Raw genomic sequence first — 14,405 nt, 5'->3', positions numbered from 1 at the left:
CACACTCAGTTTCCTCTAACAGCATTTGCCACTCAGAACATCAGTTCAGACTTGCTTTTTCCAATATTGTGGTCTGCTATTTTTTTATTAGAAATTCATCTAAAATTAAAAGTTCTTTTCCTCACATGTGATGGTGCCAGTGCCGATCGGAAGTGTTTTAAAATGCATACATTTCCAGGACATGAAACAGTTCATTTTTCTTTACATCCAGTAGATAAGTCAGGGAAAGTTTACTTCATTTCAGACGTACCACACCTGCTAAAAACTGCGAGAAATTGTTTCAGTAATTCTTTTTCTCATAAGAACACTAGGCGTTTGTGGAAAAATGGAAAGGACATCTCTTGGATGCACATTGTTCGGCTTTTTGAAGAGCACTGTGAATTCAACATGTATACACCTGTACCAAAGCTCACAAGAAAACATGTTGACTTGAATGCATTTTCGTATATGAAAGTTAGTTAAGCAGCACAAATCTTCAGTGACAGTGTAGCCTTCGCATTGGAGGATTTATATGGTGATGAAGTGGAAGAAACTGTCATTTTCATTAAAAATATGAACAAGTTCTTTGACATTTTGAATGTGAGATCTATGGTGGAAGGCAGAAATAAGCGTAATAATAATTTGAATCCTTTTTTCTCTGCAAGTGATGAAAGGTTCAGTTGGCTAATGGTAACCTTTTTGAATTATTTTCGTGAATGGGAGGAGGGTATTTCAAAGCGCGAAGGGAACTTTACTAAGAATGAAAGGGCCAGCATGTGTCTAAGCCATCAGACAATAACTGGAATAAAGATCAGTGTGACATCTATTTGTGAATGCACAAAATTTATGTTAAACAAGGGAGCAAAATTCATTCTTACTTCTGTGTTCAATCAAGATCCTCTTGAACAACACATGTTTTTTTTACATAGTACTTAAAATGTAAGTTTAAGATTGTATTGTTTATAGTTATGCATAAATATTTAATCATTCTTGCATTTTGTGATGCATTATGTGTTGTTAGCTGTAAATACTTTTCCAAATATCTGAACGTTATTTTCGTGTAATATTTTTCGATCTTTTGAGCACAATGTGCTCATGGTGAGCTTTTGTGATCCCCTTTTGTCCGTTGTGTGAAGTGCACCGTAAACAGTTGCCTTGTTAACATTCTTGTTATTATTACTTTTATAGCATTTTTAAAGTGTTTTCCCAAACTTTTTTTATTCTGTTATTGCAATGTTACATAACTTGCATTCATTTCTGTCTATATTTTGCTTTTCTCAAATAGCGTTATATTTTATTCTGTAGTACATAAATCTTATATATATAATATATATTATCAATATATTTAGAGTTATACAATTAATATTGTACCACTCTGGCACTTTGTGATGCGATATTTATTGTTGTTAGTTGTAAATACTTTTCCAAATACATGAACGTTATTTTCTTGTAAATATGTTTCGCTCACTTGAGCACAGTGTGCTCAAAGTGAGCTTTTGTGATCGCCTTCTGTCCGTTGTGCGATTTCCACAATTAACATTTGCCTTGTTAACACTCTCGTTATGATTAAGATTATAGCATTTTTTTTTATGTTTTCCAAAACATTTTTGTTCTGTTTTTGCAATGTTACATAAATTTCATTCATTTCTGTCTATTTCTTTATTTTCTTCCAATAGGGTTATATTTTGTTCTAGAATATAATATATTATTTATATGTTTATAGTTATATAATTAGTATTAAACCATTCTGGCACCTTGTGATGCGATTTTTATTTTTGTTAGTTGAAAATACTTTTCCAAATATCTGAATGTTATTTTCGTGTAAATATTTTTGCTCACTCGAGCACAATGGTGAGCTTTTGTGATTGCCTTTGGTCCGTTGTTCGACATTTGCCTTGTTATCACTCTTGTTATTATTACGTTTAAAGCCTTTTGTAAGTGTTTTCCAAGGCGTTTGTTGTATTTTTGCAATGCTACATATTTTTCACTCAGTTCTGTCTATATTTGTTTTTCATCGGAAAGCCTTATATTTTGTTCTGAAATACACAAATATATATTATATATATTATCGCGCTTTTTGATTCTTGTTGTTTATTTTTTTATTGTTTTGTTAGTTACTGCTATTTTATTATCAATTTCTTTTAAATAAGACAATTGCCTAACAACCATATTGGATACAGTACTGATTTTAAGGGCCTAAAATTGGTACTTTCCAAATAATAAAGAAAACACTGGATTTACTATTATATAAAATCACTGAGCGCAGTACAATACTATTTAAAAACATATTTAATTCATCTTAATTTAATAATATGAAACATTAAATATTAGATATTCCATACTTAGAAGCAAATAATGTCTAAATTGTACATTGTCTTATTATACAGTATGTCATTTATATTGTGTATATTTGCTGTTTTATACAGAATGGCATTCGAATTTTACACTTTTTTTAGCATTAATATTAATACTATTGGAAGACATTTCTGTTTATGCATTTTGCATGAGATCATAAATAGGTAAATACGTGGTTACCTTGGTTTAAATTGCATGATACACAAAATGTAGTGTTTTAATATAAGCTAATGTGTTGTTTTTTTTAGAATTTGGCGTTAGAACGTAGGAAATTTATTATCAACATGTTTAGGGTTTTCTGCCTTTAGCTTTACAACAAATTTCTACGTATTTTGTATAGGTTATATTTTTGTTTGTTTAATTAATCCTTACACATAAATTGTAAAACGTAGGTGTGATTTTCATTTTAACATCAAAAACTACATTATACAAATGACAGTTTTGTTTACATTCTCATATTTTCATATTTCTTGCTTTTTTAGATTAGTTACTATAGTTTGAAAACTGGGTGTGATCAAACATTCGTATGTTATTTAGATATTAATTTTATTAGTAATTAGCCTTCATAACCTGCCACTACTCTTATGCTTTACATGCATGTGTCCTGCATTACTTCAGAAAGCTAGCTGTTTACTTTCAATATTTCATTTGTACTAACAATAAATTGCTTAATAAGTGCAGGGACCTATACAAACAAAGGGATGAGACACTCACTGAACCGAAGAACAAGCTATCGCGTTGTTACGCAAAAGGGAACGAGACTTGCGACCCAACGAGACTTCGCGCTTCGAGGCAAATTTTAAGAGCCGCCATTTTGACAAAGCGAGACCGTGACAAAGCAATCGAGAAATAATAAGAGTACAAATTAACCAAGTGTTGCCAACACAGAAGTATTCATTGCAAAGGTTTGTTGAGTTTGATACATCTTATTGTTTCATTTGTTTTCGACTATGCTTTGTATTTACTTATAAAACAACGGTGGGTATTTTCACCAAATCATGCGTATCATTGTTTACTCTTCCATAATCCGAGAAACGTGTGTCGTGGCTTTTTTCAAAAGGCTTGGTCAAATAAAGCTCTATACTATTGTTTTTTTGTATTCTTACAAACGTTACATTTCAACGCATTGTGTGATGCTAATTTTATTTGTATTGTTAGCAAATTCATGATTTTAAATGAGCACAAAGGCAATACAATTTAAGTCATTTTTTAATTTTTACCACTATCAGTTTCATCAACATATGTCGTGGCTCTTTTTGAAAGGCTCAGTCAATACTAGCCCTATATTAATCTTATGGGTATCTTTACAAACATTACATTTTAACGCATTGAGTGATGCTAATTTTATTTGTATTATTTACAAATTCATGATTTTGAATGAGCACAAAGGCAATACAATTTTAGTCATTTTTTTATAGGTTACCACTTTCAGTTTCATCAACATATGCCGTGGCTATTTTTGAAAGGCTCAGTCAATACTAGCCCTATATTAATCTTATGGGTATCTTTACAAACATTACATTTCAACGCATTGAGTGATGCTAATTTTATTTGTATTATTTGCAGAGGCATAATTTTGTATTAGCTCAAAGATTATACAACTTTAGTCATTTTTTATTTTGTAATCACTATCAGTTTGATCAACATATGTCGTGGCTCTTTTCGAAAGGCTCAGTCAATACTAGCCCTATATTAATCTTATTGGTATCTTTACAAACATTACATTTCAACGTATTGAGTGATGCTAATTTTATTTGTATTATTTGCAAATTCATGATTTTGAATTAGCACAAAAGCAATACAATTTTAGTCATTTTTTTATTTTTTTACCACTATCAGTTTCATCAACATATGTCGTGGCTCTTTTTTGAAAGGCTCAGTCAATACTAGCCCTATATATATCATGTTGGTGTCTTTACAAACGTTGCATTTCAATGCATTGTGTGGTGCAAATTTAATTTGCATTATTTGCAAAGGCATAATTTTGTGTTAGCTCAAAGATAATACCATTTTAGTCATTTTTTTTATTTTGTAATCACTATCAGTTTGATCAACATATGTCGTGGCTCTTTTCGAAAGGCTCAGTCAATACTAGCCCTATATTAATCTTATGGGTATCTTTACAAACATTACATTTCAACGCATTGTGTGATGCTAATTTTATTTGTATTATTTGCAAAGGCATAATTTTGTATTAGCTCCAAGATGATATAATTTCAGTTATTTTTCAATTTTTTTAGTTAAACGTGTTATCAACATATGTTGAGGCTTTTTTCAATAGACTCCATCAATAGTAGCACTATTTTGATCATGTTGGTATTTTTGCAAATGTTACACTTCAATAAACTGTGTGGTTCACATTTTATTTACATGAATTGCAAAGGCATAATTTTGTATTAGCTCAGAGATTATACAATTTTAGTCATTTTTTTTTTAACCAGTCTCGGTTTTGAATGTGTATGTCAATGCTCTTTTCAAAAGGCTCGGTCAATAATTGACCTATGATAATCATGTTGGTATCTTTAGATATGTGACACTTCAATGCATTGTGTGTTTCACATTTAATTTGCATTATTTACTAACTCATAACTTTGTATAAGCTAAAGGACAATACACATGTATAACTTTAGTCATTTTTTAATTGTTAGACCGCTTTCAGTTTTGTATACATATGTCATTGCTTTTTGCGTAAAGGCCAAGGCTCTGTAAATACTAGCCCTATATTATTCATGTTGGTATCGTAACCCTTTCAGCGCTGGAATCAAACTTTAAAGGCCTTTGCAAACTGTTTGGACCCAGATGAGACGCCACAGAACGTGGCGTCTCATCAGGATTCAAACTGTTTGCTATTCTGAAAGTATTCTGTGAAAAAAATCTAAGAAAATGCTAATTTTAGAAATTCAGCAGACAACACTTTAGCAGACGACAAATTTCCCAGCATGCTAAGGATTAGCAAATTGTACACTTCAGTGCATTGTGTGGTGTACATTTAATTTGCATTATTTGCAAAGTTCTTGATTTGTATAAGCTCAATGATGATACAATATTAGTCCTTAATCAATTATTTAAAAAAAACAATTGAGATTAACATTTGTCTCCGCTTTTTCTTAGGGATTGATCAATACAAGCTCTATTATTGTTTGTGTTTGTACCAAGTACCACTACATAACATCTGAACAGCCAAAGGAAGAAAACCATGTTGCCAGTGAACCCCTGGTGAACATTAAAGCTACAACAGATTCTTCTACCCAGTCAGAAAGTGAAAATGTGCAGTTCACAAGTGATCATAGTTATGCTATTGATGAAGACTCCACATATGAGCTTGACTCCTTCCAGGAGACAAACAATGATAAGCCTGAAGCTGATGTGATGGAATGTAGTTCAGGGCTTCTAGAAATGGAGGTGGAGACGACAACCTTCTCAGACTTTGCTGTGGAACTTAAACTGCAAAATTTTTCATCTCAGTTCGTTGTAAAGGAATTAGAGCAATCAATTCAAATGTTACAGTTGTACGCAAATGACAGTCTGACAGCAATCAAGTTATCGGTTGAAATTAAGAGTAATTTTACGTGCTCTGTCTATGTGCATCGGAAATGCATTCCGAGATCTCACCAAATATGGACTGGACTGCCACAACATATCAATCGCGTTGCTTATGTTCTGGTGTTATAGGAAAGACTGTTAAAATTTGATGTCTGCATAGGAAATCCTGAGGTGGAATTTTCAATTATTTTTTTTTCGCATAGATAGTCGATGTAGGGATATAGATAAATGAAATTAACTAGTTTATATAGATGGAGTTATTAATTTTACTTATAGATTTCTCTCTAAATAAAATGATTGTACTTTATATACTCTAAGGAACCATATCGCTATACATACACTATAGTTTTGCTTTAGTATAGGTTGTCAACACAGGGATTTTACTTATACTTAACTACAATTAAGTGTAGCATAGGTAGAGGTATATCATACAGCTTTTACATTGTCAGTATTACTCAATTCTACATTTCTAAAAAAAAATTACGAATGAAAAAACAATGCAAGTATATACTTTATGCAGTTATATGCAGGGATCATATTTTTTTCTTATATGTGTCCTAATTTTATATTAATGTATGTAATTCTTGTTTAAAAAAAGTCATTTAATAATTATATTTTTCACTTATGAACTTTGGTACAGACAGGTCACTATGTATTAACAATATTAACATTCTCACGAAAACATGTGTATTCCTTATATTGTAAAAGGAACTTTTTCGAAGTGATGCATGATTTGTATTTACTTCAAAAGCATGCTGTTATTGTAAATGTAATGTAAATGACGATTAGCTTAACATGCTTAAGTCAGAATAAACTTTTATGTTCTATTAACTGCATTTAAATCTTTGTCCATAATTTTGTTAAAACCATTCTACAACACGTTCTATATTCATTTCTTTGAAAATAATTAAAGGAATAAAACACTAAACTCCTTTGTACACACTATTTACTTAACTAGTAACTGTAAATGCCTGATTCAATTGTCTCATCATTATTACACCGTATCATGTGTCCACTGTTTTGGATATCTTACTTGCATGTGCGAGGATTTGATTTATTAATGTTGTTTTATATATTGATTGTTCGAGATATATATGATAATAAAACGAATAAAACATGAGTATATATATATATATATATATATATATATATATATATATATATATATATATATATATATATATATATATATATATAGAGAGAGAACTACTTAAACACGAAAACCTTTCTTGTTTTTTGTTTGGTTTGTACGCAAAATGCAGAACTAAAAAAATGCATCCAATATTTATTACCTCGTAAATTCTGTTAATGTTTTTTTATGACATGACCTCGAAATCCTGATACACTTTTATACTCCGCACCACAAACAGGACAAATATAGCACAGCTCTTTCGTGCTTGCTTGCGATTTATTGTTTGCCTCATCATCAGTATAATAACCTTATACCAAATCTAAATCTATGTCGTCATCCCATGAAAGGAAATTTTTATGTTTAGAAGACATTTTCAGTAAATTCCATGAATTCCAACGTTCACTATGACTTAAGGGAGTCCAAATAAATATTAAAATGACATTCGAAAATTTGCTGCGTCGGAGGTTAAAAGAACAATTATACATTTTGAGTTGTTTGCACTTAACATGTCTTGATAATGTTGCTATTTTAAACAAAACATGGTAACATTTTAATTCTATTAAAAGACCGGTCTTTTTTACATGCACATACGTGCGATAAACAACGGCAATTTAACCCTGGCGAAACAACCGGCAATTAATATTCATCAAAGAGTCCGATAATTGGGTGCCCATTTGACATACTGCGTAATAATAAGACTAATTAATGATTGATTTTGAGATCAACAACGCAACAATTAAACGAATAGGTACTTGTTTATTTAACATAATATAATTTGAATCCGAAAAAACGTAACGCGTTAAATAAGCGAAATCCCTCGCAATCGATATCGTGTAGCCGCATTATCGCTACACAGGGACCAATCGATCGAGATTATCAAATCTCGCGCACCGGTTTATTATCGCTACACCGGGACCAATCGATCGAGATTAAAGTATAGGTCCCTGATCTCGCGCACCGGTTTATTTTGCGTGCTGTAACGGGATATCGCGAGGTTGCTAATCCCTTTGTTTGTATAGGTCCCTGATAAGTGTCATGTTTGATACATTGGTGTTCTTTTGTTGTGCAAGGTCTTTTAATATGTGTTACTGAATTATTAAGGTTTTGATGAAAAACCTATATCCAATAAACAGTAAAACCATGTTTACGTTTGCTTTCATTACACAGAATAACATTGTCACAAAAAGGTATATTATGAAACCGTAAAACATTAATGGTAGAAGCCTTGTCGCATTTCATATAGTATATGTACATAAGAGGACATACCTTTCAAGTTTAGATGATGCTTCTTTACAACATGCCCACGGAATCCAGATATGATTTTCATTAATTTGTTGCATTTCGAGCACTCATACACAATTGATTGAGTATTGTCCCGCACAGATTCACTATTACAATGTTCATCATAATCGGTATATTCCCCTAGAAGTAAATCCAGATTTAAATCCTCATCATCCCATGACACAAAATCCGTATTAGACATAGTGAAGACACACAGACACGCGACTAAATAACTACATCGAGATGCTAAATATCACAGAATGGCATAGTGTACGGGTCTGTAGATTAATATACATATACTCTATGTGATTATGCTTTAATTGATAAAATTGTGCTTTGCATTTAGCGGTAATTAAAGTGTACAAAGAAAACAAACATTCAATTAGAGCAGACCAAGAATAGATTCTCTCCATAATAGGCAAATGTTGTTCACAGCTTTGCTCAAATTATACTACAGGTTAAAGGCATTTCGGATTAACAAAATTAAAACACTGCAATTTAAATGAAAAGCAAACATCTAATTAAAACCATTCTATTATCAATTGTTTGCCGTAAGATTCAGATAGCTCCTTTAATTATATACTTTACCGTATTTCAAAAGCATCCTTAAATACCGATAATCATTGTTTTAATTGCGAATTAAAACAAATCGGCATGTGATTTATTTTAATTACTATTTAATTGACACATTACAATTGTGTGATAATGCCGCATACATTCTAATTTAAATAATATTTGTTAAAAACACAATTAAAAAACTCGAACGCGAAAGCGTGTTTCCGAAATGTTGAAAAGCGTGTTAACTACCGTGGCAACTGACAAACAGGTGCGCGCTAATCTCGCCGAAACCCGCGACTGGCGAGAGTTTACCGATATTTGGCGACCTGCTTATCTCTGTTATCTACGTCTCTGTAATAAACCACATATAAACCAAAGGCATGTCAAACTGTTTTTAGCCTCCACAGCTCTACAAATCCGTGTTCTTGAAAAGTTAGGGTGACATCCAATCAAGTTTGACTTAATTGCACACACCCATTCACACTACTTTGGATGACTTCAATTTCTGTTTATTAGCTAATTTCCCAAGTTCTAAAACAACACCTATTGTTAAAATAATTTCTCTTAGCTGAGGTGGTTGATTTCCAGGTTCAATTAAATTAATGTCTTTCACACCTATTACTTGATAGAATGGCCCATGATAATTACCACCATCCATTCTTGTTGTCTGAAATAACACAAAACATAATGCTACAAACTATCAACAACAAATTAACACATGTCCGAATTTAAATAATCCGAAATATAGTACATTGGGTGGAAAAACTTCGTTTGATTTCAGAAATTGTTGGTTTGTCAATTAAAATATATCCTTCTCAGAACAATATAATAATGAAACTATTTAACAGAAATGCTCACAAATGCCTGTTGAAACAAGTTTTCATGCGGTTTTTGTTGTGGAGAAATTAAATGGAACAAACAAAATGGCGGACGCACCCGGTTGCTTTTTAAACAAAGACCGTTGATTTTGAACTCGCATGTGATAGTCAATTTTAATCCAACTTTAAACATCAAAACATCAAAATGAAGGTAACAAAAAAGGATTTTGACAGAAGTTGAACAAAACGCATTTACCTTCTATTAATCCAATAGCACATTATACACTTTGAGTGATCTTTTTTAAATCATTTTTCATCCGATTGTGTCGGTCAGTCGGACCGATTATCTTTAATCACTTGTCGGTCCTGAGAAAAATTTGCCCGTCAGGACCGGCGGACCGACGGTATTGGCGAACCCTGTATGTGGATGGAAGGGGTAATACCCAAAGGTGGCGAAATCAAATGTCCGAGTTGCCCGAGTCGTACATTTGCTTATCCGGGCAACTGATTTTTTTCAAGTCCAGTCGGGTTGAGAAATACAAAAAAAAATAGATTGTATTAAAGCAGTTATTAAGTTTTACAAAACCGGATGTTGACACCCGATAACATTGTCAGTGCTATTTGCGGAGCAATCAAGCTAAAATATGGGCACTCTCCTGCACAGTGGTCTCGCTTATTCTATAAGCATGATAAGAGACCAGGAGGCTAGCATGCCGCATTTTCAACATTTGGCCCGTCTGTTTAATAGGCAGTGTACAGACTGGTTTGCTCGTTCATTCCGTACCTATATGTTGAACGTTCGTCTTAAATTTTAAAATGCATTATTAATACCAAAGGGGAGGTGTAAAACCCGGAAATGTCCGGAAAACCCAGAGTGTGTCACATCGCTCCTACCTAACTAAATTTCTAGACTCACAAACGTCGGGACGTTGGGACGTGAAAAGCCGAAAGCCGAGTTGGATTACGTACAGTTCTGTTGATTGGGTGAAGTGTTCCGTTTGAATCAACTACAATTTATATTAAAGTTGAACAAAGACGGTAAAATAGTCATTATGTATAAAAAACATATATATAATGTATAATTTGAACATTACATTTCCTGGCTTATTTCATCTGCAAAAATGAAACTTATATATTGAAATACTGTTTTAAAACACCGCTGTGGTTTTAACCGAGTTGAATGGTAGAACTCACTACATACAATTACGACTGACTTATAACATCATGCCGTATTTTCAGGTAAGCTTATGAAGCAATATTATACATTTAAAGCAAAATCACACTACTTCCTGAAGTACAACTTACTCGCGTGTGCTTGATTGGTTTTCCAATTTTATAATTCAAACCCGAAACTAAAAAAGACAGGAAGAAAATCCATTCAAATTCAACTGACATGGATGTAAAGACCGGAATATTATGTTGAGATAAAACACCAAATAACACATAAACAGGAAAAAATAGTTTTCCCTGACAAAAAAAGAAAACTTAAACAATTGATCATATGATACGACACAATTGGACAGGAAGAAAATTCATTCAAATCCTATGGAAGGGTTTATCCGCCAGTTCTCGCATTATGCTTTATGGCATTGTATTTCATGCAACTCATTTTCCATGTCGCCATTTATAATTGCATTTTTCTATTTATGATATTAATTGAAATGATACGTTTGAGTGACAGTTTTTATAAAAAATCCATGGGTCTTAATGACATGTGTATACTCCTTTGTTATAATTTATTAGTTCTTCTTCTTATGTAAAAAAGTAAAATGTAATGTAAATTCTCTCTGTACTTTACGTGTTGAAATGTTACAATAGAATTAGTACTTTAAATTTCATTTTGCAAAAGGCATAGAAAAGAAAACACGGGACGAGTTTTTTTTCCATCAGTTCTTTAATATGGCATGCATAGTTCGTTATAATGTTTACTCGATGTGTGTTAATCCTATTTTCTTGCCAGTACATGACGTGTGCATCATTTCTGTTAAATTGTTTATGTGGCTATCTTCTTTTTGCTTTATTCAATCTTTCTATGCAAAAAATGCGTTATAACATTACAGGGAACGAATAAGAAATTTGGCATTCTAGCGCAAATTATAATACAGGGAGACAACTCTGGCGTGTGTATGATAATTTACGGGGTGTGGACTACTTTTGTCGAAACAATATTTGCGTCCAAACTAGTTTTGCTGATAATAACCTTCGGGAAGAGATGTATTCGTGTAGACTAGTTAATAAATAAATAATATTATTTATTTGCAACTTGCAAAACATGCGGTACTTTGACGTACGACCACGATACACGCGTGTGCGCATGTGTGCGTTAGCGTATTTGTGTGCGTTTATATGTGTGCTCGCGTATCCGTAGTGTTTTTTTATGTGTGTGTTCTGTTCTTTCATCATGAAGATTTAGTGCATTCTGAACAGTTGTTGATGAACAAGTTTATGACCTAGTTTTTAAGGTACTTCAGCGCCTGAGACTGCATTATGTGAGGATCCGGAGTGTGTCCAAGCATTGCCTAACTAACGAACTAGACACACAAAAGTTGGGATTCATATGAATTATAGCTGATATTTTTAGCTATTCAGTTTTGAGTAAATTACTTTCTGTTTTGATGCGGTTTTGTGCTTTGTGGGAGGTATGTCGACCACCAACCAATCTCGCATGCTCAGTGAGTGGATATTCAGCCTGGGTTGCCTAGGTGAGAATCACGTGTATCAACCACTGCGGACGGACGAATAAAGCAGCGACTATAATGCTTCAGTGAAATTTTTTAGCGGAGCATACAAATGTTCATATTATTGTTTATAACAATTAATGTTCTCTGCTAACTTTTTTCGGTAACACTTGCGCTTATTGTTCCATATGCGTGTGTTGGTCAAAATATAAAGTGGTATGAAAAGTACCTCACGTACGATAGACTAACGTCCATCACAGTCAGTCAAATCCGCGGTCTGCTTAAGATTAAAGCGTACGCTTAACCTGCGATGACTTCAGGTTGTTAGCCAGTGAGCCACATAAGGCTTACAAAGTCTAAAACAAATCAAGCAATTTATCAATCAATATTCATCCATTCAATTATCCATCCACCAATCAATCTAATACGTTTCAGTTGTTACGCAACTTACTCCATCCCGACGAACTCAAGCCCCGTAAGAGATAAAATAGTTAGAGATACAGTTGCGTACTGCAACTGTAATACCTGTGCGGCCACCGCGTCATTGTCAGTATTTCGAAATCCTAAGAAATTAAATAACTGCATAAGATCGACAAAATATCGTTTGATTTCAATTAACCCATCTGTGTAAATACTCAGCGTTTCATTTGTGGCTGACAGGTAAAGACGGATGTACAAAAGTACTGACCAACAAACTTATTAACCATACTTCGATTTGCTTGTGTAAACAATACCAGCCGGCTTTTGGCTTTTTCACAAACTCGCAGAGAAGGGGCATTTCGACAGAAATAGCCAGTGATTTAATAAGTCGATATATAGCTTTGAGTGTAATATTCCCGATATTTTTGGTTCTCCGCTTTATATAAATTACACATTACAAATTGTCATGTCGCATTGGATTAACTTCATGTTGCGTTATGACTTGCAACATGCTTATTGCTTTTGTCTTGTTGAATTACTAGTGTAATTACTAGTGTAATTGCTAGTGTAATCATAAGTGTAAAGTTGAAATGTACAAATATTATGTTGATAACGAATAGCATTATAGAAAAAGCATTTGTCATATATCAACATGCAATTGTAATTTGTAAATATGGAGTTGTAATTAAGCAATATGCACTTGTCATTAAGCAATATTAAATTGTCATTTAGCAACATGAATGGACTTGTTGATTTTCCCTTCTATAAACATTAGCATTAAGGCGCATGCATAATGCATTGTTTATACAGCAAATGCAAGAAACACAAATACAGTTGTATTGTAACAGAATTCAAATGCAAGTTTTAATATATTAAAATGAAGTTGTCAATAAGCAATAAACAATTGCCATTTAGCAATATGCATGTACTGGCGGATAAACCCTTCCATAACATCCAACTGACACGGATGTAAAGACCGGAAGATTATGTTGAGATAAAACACCAAATAACACGTAAACAGGAAAAAAATAGTTTTCCCTCACAAAGAAGATAACTTGAACAATTGATCATATGATACGACACAATTGGACGCGTTTGGCCAATCCGAAAGCAATGGCGTAAATATTGAGCGGAGATATTTGGTAAACAAAATAATTATGTCAGCAATATATTTCGGCGTTTTACTCACAATATCCCGCTTATACGCAAATATAAACACGTGTAATGTTTCAAGACACTTCATTTTTATACTTTGTTAATCAGTGCTTGCTAGTCTTCCTAATGCTTCATTTCTTATCAATGGCGTTGATACCATTTTAAAAAATACTGTAGTACGTGTTAACCATGTAACCAACAACCCAATACGTTATAACATAATACTTCTGTTCTGAATGGTTTGATAAAATGCAACCTTTTTGTCATAAACTCCTCATTATATTGTGAATAACCAGGATGACTGACCAAAAAGGTCAAAACACAAAATGCATTTGCAAAATGTGAACTCCGTTAGCCCGATGACAGGTTATCAACAACTATGCTGGTTTTGCAAGTCTTATTATTTTAATTAAATACTTTTAAATACTGTTGCTCAAAAAGATACAGGGCAGCGTATACATACAAGTAGTATTTAAAGACGAATGT

The sequence above is a fragment of the Dreissena polymorpha genome, chromosome 6 (assembly GCF_020536995.1).
Source record: "Dreissena polymorpha isolate Duluth1 chromosome 6, UMN_Dpol_1.0, whole genome shotgun sequence".
In the NCBI taxonomy this organism is placed as follows: Eukaryota; Metazoa; Mollusca; class Bivalvia; order Myida; family Dreissenidae; genus Dreissena; species Dreissena polymorpha.
Note: the sequence above shows the minus strand (reverse complement) of the source record.